This window comes from Chamaea fasciata, unplaced genomic scaffold, assembly GCF_029207755.1.
Source record: "Chamaea fasciata isolate MVZ Bird 193981 ecotype frontalis unplaced genomic scaffold, bChaFas1.0.hap1 SCAF_11, whole genome shotgun sequence".
Taxonomy (NCBI): Eukaryota; Metazoa; Chordata; class Aves; order Passeriformes; family Sylviidae; genus Chamaea; species Chamaea fasciata.
In genome coordinates this window covers 9,777,246-9,785,091 of record NW_027094096.1, presented here as the reverse complement: position 1 = coordinate 9,785,091, position 7,846 = coordinate 9,777,246, and the positions used below count along the sequence as shown (strand labels likewise).

The window sequence follows — 7,846 nt, the reverse complement described above, 5'->3', positions numbered from 1 at the left end:
AGAGGTGCAGTACCTTGGCAGGCAGGCTCAGCTGGAGGGGTTGCCAGGAGCAGGGGCGGTGGTGGGAGGACATGCCAGGGGCTGGAGTTGGTCCCTCTCCATGCAGCAGGGCAGGCTGGCCTTGAGGAACAACTCCTGCTGCTCCTTGTTGTCCGCAGGTGCTCTGGCACAGCCTGTCTCCTCTGAGTGTGTCTGGGGGAGTGCAGCACACACAGACCCAGCAGCAGCAGCCAGTGTGACCCGAGAGGCAGCACTCCTGGTGCTGGGAGCAGAGAGCTCCCAGGATTCGGGTTTCAGGGTGGGAGCTGCCAGGTCAGGGCCCCCCCGCAGGACCAGCCTGCTCGCTGGTACAAGCTGGGTCACTGTCACTACCACTCATGGAGATATAGAAAGCTGTGTCCCAGAGAAAACCTTGAGCCTTTAGCCAGAAAACACCAGGGAGGAGAGGAAGGAAGGAAAACCCATAAAACACTTTCTTCCAATGTCTTGCAGATTCATAGCCCTTGCCCCACTTATCTGGCTGCTGGGTTTTATTTTCAGCTGTTTGATTCATGGGAGCGTGTTTTGGAGCCTTTTGAAGTGTGATGACCACTTCCACCCCCCTGGTGACTCAAACCATCCATGGTGAGCCAGCAAGGTGGTGCTTCCATGGCTGTGCTCCCCAGGGAGGGTGGGAGCTGCTGCACCCCAGGCTGCTGCAGCACTGCCTGGCAAGCTCCCCTGGGACTTGCTGCAGCTGGATTGCACACAATTTCTCACAAATAGAGCAGGATGGGATTTTTGTCCAGGTGCAATTTGAGCTTTCCTTGATTCCGGTATAGCTGTGAGATTTGATGGACTCCTGTATTTTCTGTGGTTTGCTGTGCTTTGAACAGGCTTGTCATCAATGCCTGGGTTTGAGTTGTTTGTGAGGGAAGCTGTGCTGACCATGAAAATACTTTGCAAGTATTGCAAAGGTTGAATGGAGATCTCCTCCTCCACACCCACCATGGAGATCCTGGGCCTCTGAGAAGTGGATGAGGATGGCAGTGCTGGCCACCCAGGCCTGTTGGCCACCTAGAGACTTGTCTGCATTTCTCAGTTGTTCTTCTATAGGTAGGACTGGTAAGTTGGTAGGATTTGTCTGCAAGAGAATCTATCATGGTTTTGATTCAACACATGGTTACTGCTTGGAGGGTGATTATTTGAAAGCATTTGTTCTATCTGTGTCTGTTTTATGCTCTGTCTTGCTTGACCTACACCCAGCAATGCACATTGGCAGCCTCAGCCTGTCCATCCATTATCATTAATGCTCCAGCATGTGGTTTTACTTTATGGAGGATTGCACAGGGTTGCTGATGGTAATGGGAAAGGAGATGTTATGAGCATGCAGCAGCCCCTTTTAACATCGACATTTTGGATGGTTTTTGAAAGCAGTCACCCGTTGTATGTTCTAAAAGCTGTTTGCCTGTAATCTTAAACTGTGATAACAATAATAACAATAACCTTGCTGATGCAGAGGTTGTGTGGGAGAAACATTGAAAATTTACTACAAAGCTCTGCCAAGCTTGAAGTGATTTTTCCTTTTGTTTTTTCCCCTTTTCATGACTGAAAGCCATTTCTCGCAGGGGTGGCTGGCAGCTCCAGCTGCGCCGTGTCCCGGCGGAGCACAGGATCAGGCTCTGCAGGCCGCGTGGCTCTGTGCAATGTCCTTTTGCAAAACACCTGGGAGGCAGCGCAGGCATTTCCCCAGAAATGTGGGGACGCAATCGGCCTTCGGTCCAACAAGGAGTCAGAGGAGTGACCACGTCCCCTCCCAACCCAGGTGTGCCCTGTTCCTGCACGTCTGCAGCTCACAGAGCCCAGCTCTGAGCGTGGTTTTTCCTCAGAAACATCTGGTTCATCCAGCATGGAGACTACTTTTGCAACGCACCAGCCTGTGCAAAGAGGCAGGATGACAATCGGTGACCTCTCTGGGGCTCCCAGGTGTGTAGCTTCAGGTCATGCCATGGAAACCATCAGGCCTGTGGGCTGAGGGCAGGAGCTGGCAGGGTGAGGAAGGAGCTGCAGGGCAATGCCATGGAAGCCATCAGGCCCGTGGGCTGAGGGCAGGAGCTGGGAGCTGGCGAGGTGAGGAGGGAGCCCCCGGCTGCAGACGCTGCTGGGACGCGGAGCCGCCGCACAGAATCAATGAGATTGTCACAGGCACAGCCGCCCGGTCACGGCTGAGGAGCTGCTCTCGTCCCCAGCCCCTCTCCCAGGGCTCCCAGCCTCTCCAGAAAATTACCCCGTAGAGTGTCATTTCTCATGCTTATTCTTAGCCTAATCGTGTGTAGTTGGTTTGGGTTTTGGAACTTGGATGAAAGTCAATTCATTTGAGTTTAAAAATTCAGTCAATCAGATGTGGTTGGCCAAGCTGTTTTTTCTTTCACCTCATGCTTCACAGACATTTTGGGGGTCAGCATTGAGAGCATTAGGGATGAAGTTATCCAAACCTCTCCACTGGATAGGAAAATAGTATTATTCTCATTTTATTCAGAAGGAAATGAAAATACAGGGATTTTGTACAGCTTGCCTAACATCACAGGGAGACTCCCTTTAATAAAAAACAGATCTCTCATCTCCTAATCTTACAGATTAAAAGCAACAACATCCTTCTTCCTTAATCCTTCTTTCATACACTTCAAAACTTTGCACTAACAGTTTGTTTTTGTTGGGCATGGCCTTGATAGTGATTTCTTTGAGCAATAGCCAATTCATGGGCCATTGTTCAGTGGTAATGAGCTGGCTTAACATAAATTCAACAGCATGCCAAGACTCTACACCTGAACAGGCATCCAGAGGTTGGAACCCTGTCTGATATTTGAAAAAAAACAAACCCAACCATTATTGTCTAGAAAGAAAAATGAGAACAAGTAGGAAGAGGATGAATGCAGAGGTATGGCATACACAGAAACTGCAGAGATCTCAGGTACTCAGGCTGGATTCTCTGTTTTCTTATGCTGCACCATCACTCCCTGTTTCAGTTTTTAGAATTCCTTTGTCAGGGATGTGTTGAAACAATGACAGTGCCTTTATTTGGAGATGCTGGGGGCTGAGAATGGCTCTGTGGAGGCTGGTCAGTGGTGGGTGGGAGGGAGGGAAGCTTTAGCATCTGTGGGAGGAGAAGGGGCTTTTGGATGGCAGTGAAGACATCATTCTTTCTTGGAGCAAGGGTGAGATATTCAGTGCATCTTTCTTCCATCTGAAGTAGGAGTTGAGAGGCCAGCTAGACTAAAATTGAGGTGCTTCTTGGTGTGCCTGGGCACTCACAGACAACAAGGCATCTTGGAGGGATGTGCATAGTGAGAACAGAAATAATAAATGACTGTTTTTATTTCCATTTTCCTTACATGTTTACATTAATTAAACTACTACTGTCTTTTTTTTTTTCCTCCAGGTCTTTGGAGGTGCTTACTACTACAGGCTTCTGGAAGATCTTGGAGAGAGGATGGTCCCACTTTGCAGGAGCATTGATTGTGCTTGGAAATGAAGTTCTTAACAGCGTTCAGTTTCCACTCTTCCCCTAGTCAAGAAGTGGCTGTTCCACTTTTGTACTGTGCAGTGCCTTGGATTCCAGATCCTGAGGTATCTGTGCTGTGCTGTGTGTTATCTCCTGTGGGTTTAGGTCAGCCAGCCAATGTGTGGTTGGTGCTGCCTTTCAGAAGCCACACCTCTGCAGTAGGTTTGCCTCATCCCTCAGGTGCTCTGGTGCTGAGGAAGCCCCACATCCCCCCATGGGTTCCCTTCTCAGTGTGCGGGAGGGGGATGCTCATTCCCAGGCTCCTGTCAGGGACAGAAAACAGATGCTGGTCAGGCAGCACTGGGTGCTGGAAACACTGAGGCTGGCCCTGCTCACACGGTGCCCTGCAGAGTTGTGTACTGCTGGGTCTGCAAAGCATGACCAGAACTGATTTTGTTTGTTGCTCGCAATAATTTTTTTCCTGGGGTCATAGATTAGGCAGGTTTGGTTTGCTCTTTTCCCGGTTTGGTTTTAATTAGTATTTGACCTCCTCACTGCTGGTTCTCTTCTGCACTTGCTGTATTGTAGTCATTTTGCTCTGGGCTGTTTTCTGAGAAAAACTAGGACATACTCAGTGACTTTTGGTAGATGTTATGCCTGGAAGGTGGCCCAGTGCTGTAAGAAGTGCTCCTGACTGAATAATGGAAGCCAAGAACTGAAAAGTTATGATAGTGTTCCAGTTAAAACATGGGAGTACCTCACACCATTTCAAAGTGTCTTAGCCTGTGTCATCACGGTACCAAAAGAAAGGTGAGTCCAGACAACTGCTGCTCTCAGGAGATGGCTGCTTGTGTAAATAATCACTCACATTAGGAGCTGTCAGTGAGAGCCTGAAGCCACCCTTTCTCTCTTGCCCACGCCTCCTCTGTAGGACTTAGGAGCAAAGGACATCGCTGCAGGCTCTGTGTTCAGGGAGAGACAAGGCATTGCCGGCGTTTTTCTAACGGGGGCGGTTTCAGCTCCAGTGTTCCGCTCTGCTTTGTGTGTCCGTGTTTGTTTAAATCTCTTCCAAGAGTGTTTCCCAGGGTGATAAGATCTCAGTGGCAGAGTCTCGGCAACACGGACTGACTCGAGCCCGTCATCTCTCAGAAGCCTGTGCTGTCAGCAGCAGCCGGCGGGGCGGGGGAGCTCCGGGAGAGCAGCGGGGTCTGCCCCGGGACGGGCCATCCTGCAGGCAGGCGGGCAGCTCACAGCCAGCCGTGGAAATGTGACATCAGATCTCATTTTACATCCTCATCCGGGTCATGTAGAAGGTAAACAAGTGCTGTTTCTCCTAGCCCACGTTCAGAGGGTGCGGGGTCAGTACCTCCAAATCAGATTTTATGGGATATTCAGCAACTTAGGTTAGAGGCAGTGGTGAAGAGGACCTTGGGTGGAGATACCTGGTTTTAGTGGGGTTTGGCAGGGGTGACCTTTTTGCCTAAATCAGCCGAGCCCCAATGTGTTTTTGTCAGTGTGATTTCTTTTGGCAAGAACTGGGTCTTCTGCTATGTTTGTGAAGTTCTGCATTTAATGGGGCGGTGACTTGCTGGTGATATTGCTCTGTGATGGGTGAATACTGGAATTTTAGGGTCTAGTGCTGAACAGGCATAAACTTGCTATTTTGTCAGCATGATTTCCTTTTTATTGTATTTGTGCATTAAATCTAACAAACAATGGAGAGCCTCACACTGTGCTGTGGAAATGCTTCTATTCTCAGTCTTGTGCTCTTTTAAACATTTTGTAGATTGCTTTGTTACCTAGAAGCATAAAAGCTCCCCTGTAAATTGATGCATATCCCAACTTTATAACACTTGGATATGAATTAGTTTGTTATCCATCTGAAGAAAGGATTTCAGAACCCACAAACATGGTCAGAATCATCTTGATCCAGTTTACTCCATAGTTTTGCTTGACCAAGAAGATGTTTTCTGTGTGTTCAGCAGAAGAGGGGTCAAACCCTCTATCTGAGCCTACTATTTCTGGCAAAAACACTGATGTTTTTAATCCTTTTTGAACAGGACCCTTCTGAGAACTTACTTTGATTTATTAACCTGATTGTTTGAACACAGAGAAACAATCTGGAGCTGCGACCTTGATTCAGGAAAGTGTGTGCTCAAGTATTTCTGCTCTGAATCCCTTCAGGCTCAGTACAAAGGGTGTGAAGGAGCCTGACGTGCACAGCAAGGCTCTTCAGGTCAGCTCTGCCTCTCCTCTGAGGGGTTTGGGCTCTTCAGGTCTGTGTGGGGTAGTGGGGCCTGCACCATGCAGTTCCCCCAAGAGGTCTGCTGGAGGCTCTGCTGGGATCTACAGACTCTCCAGAGCTGAGGAATCCAGTGCCATGTGGCAATGGAGCAATGCTGACACAGGCTGAGCTGGCCATGACAGGCCATGACGTTTGCAATGCCCACTGGCAGGGTTGCTCTCTTATTAAGAACAGCTGGGTTTTGGGGATGTCACACCATGCAGCTGCATTAAATAATCTGTCTTTTCCTCTCTCTCAGGACAAGAAGTCTCCTCTTCCTACGTGTATTGGAATGTGTGCTGTCAGAGCATGAGTACAGCTCCCGTTCCTGATTTGGCCCATCGAAGTATTCATGGTGTCCCCAGTGTGGGCACTGCCCAGACATGCCCCAGGGGTGGACACCAAGCCCCCCAGCCCTGCAGGGGAAACGTGCACCTCCAGTGAGTGGCAGGATGAAGAATGCCTTTCCCACTTTCCGTGGAGCCCCGCAGCCTGAGTGAGGAGGCAGCACTCATCTGGTCATGAGACCTCCCTTCCTGGTACTCACAGAGTTCCTGACTAATTCACACATTTCTGGCCAACGATTTTCCAGCGTGACTGCCCCAAAGAAGGCACTTCTGACTAAAATGGCAGCGTTTCAAGGGGTGAGAGGGAGTCCCTGCTGCCAGAGTCAAACATGCAATTGCCAGCCTACATTTTCTTTATAATTGCAAACTCCATAAGTGTTTCACTATGATTGAAACTTTTTAATCCCACAGAGCTGACCTGAGAGTGCTGCAAATAGCCTGGACTGGCCCAGGCTCAGCAGCAGAGGGCTTCCAGCCCGAGGTGGAGCTGTCCCTGCAGGGTGGATGGCAGTGCCACTGCTGCTGACAGAGCCGTGTACGTACTGGGTGTCTGGGGAGGTGTCTGCTGGATGCAATTACTGCTTCTCCTGCAACATGGGTGTAGGGAAAGGAAACCCATGGAAACAGCAACAGGATCCAACAAACAGCCTCGCATATGACAGGCCTGTACGTTGTCCATTTAGTAAGAGATGGCAGCAGTTCAGGGATCACCACCGCCCACCCCGCAGCGCTGCTCTCCCTGCTGATGATGACCAGATGTTCAGGCACATCTGACTAACCCCTGCTTCACCACTTCAGGCTTTTCCTGTGCTGCGGGCCAAACCCAAAGCTCACGCCTGTGATGGAGGGCCTCTGTGGGACACAGGGGCTTTGAGATGTTTTCAAAGCCCCAAGGTTATTTGTATAAACATTGGAAAGCTGTTTCAAACAGCATGCACTGTGTTTTGAATGCTGTTCACTTCTGGGCTTTGAAAATGTGTCAGATGTAGACATTGGTAAAAACCCAGAACTGTGAGTGACACTGGAGTGAAACCTGGGGATGGGGAAGGAGAGAATTAAAACAACTTAGCTCACACTACTTGTCTTACGTCTTGTAAACATTTCTCTCCCTCTCTTTTCCAGAGAAATCTCAGTGGGCACCACTGTGTCTCAGTCATTAGCCAATGATTTTGTGTGCTGACTTAAGGAAAATTAAATTTTGGCCCTTTGTGTTCTTTCCCAAAGCACACACTTCAACTGTATTTTAATTTTGGGATCATTTGCCCTAGTTTTTAATTATCAGTCTCAGCTTATCCTCACCTGGCTTTGTTAGCTCAAGAAAGCCTTTTTCCTCATGAAACCTGTCTCCAAGGCAAGTTCCATGGGTCTGTGGGTGAGGTCCTGAGATGCAGCAGGACTGTCCTTGTCATTTCTAATTGAGAATAGAAGGGCTGTCTGGTCAGTGGCACAGGGACAATTGCCACCTTTGGCTCCCAGTGACAATAAGTTATTACTTAGGTGAGTGTTTCTGGAAATCCTTTTCCACCCAGCAGTGCTCTGGCAGGTGAAGTGGCTCTGAAGGGGGATTCACATCCAGGCTTGGATTCATCTCTCCTCCATTCTGGTCTGTCTAATGGCCAGGACTGGGACAACCTCAGCTGGATGGAGGCTCGAAAGACCTGGGATGGACCCTGCATTTCATGCCTCAGTTGCCCAGTAGTCAGCACACAGCAGCACAACACAATTGGCATGGGT

General features: G+C 49.3%; 1 long non-coding RNA gene across 1 annotated transcript; it reads left to right on the top strand.

The window, feature by feature from the left end:
* The first annotated feature begins 4,321 nt into the window (after positions 1-4,321).
* On the top strand, positions 4,322-7,219 carry LOC136295003 (uncharacterized). Its single transcript, XR_010722578.1, has 3 exons — positions 4,322-4,794; positions 5,542-5,717; positions 6,025-7,219. It is a non-coding gene; the product is annotated as an uncharacterized lncRNA (long non-coding RNA).
* Positions 7,220-7,846: the final 627 nt, after the last annotated feature.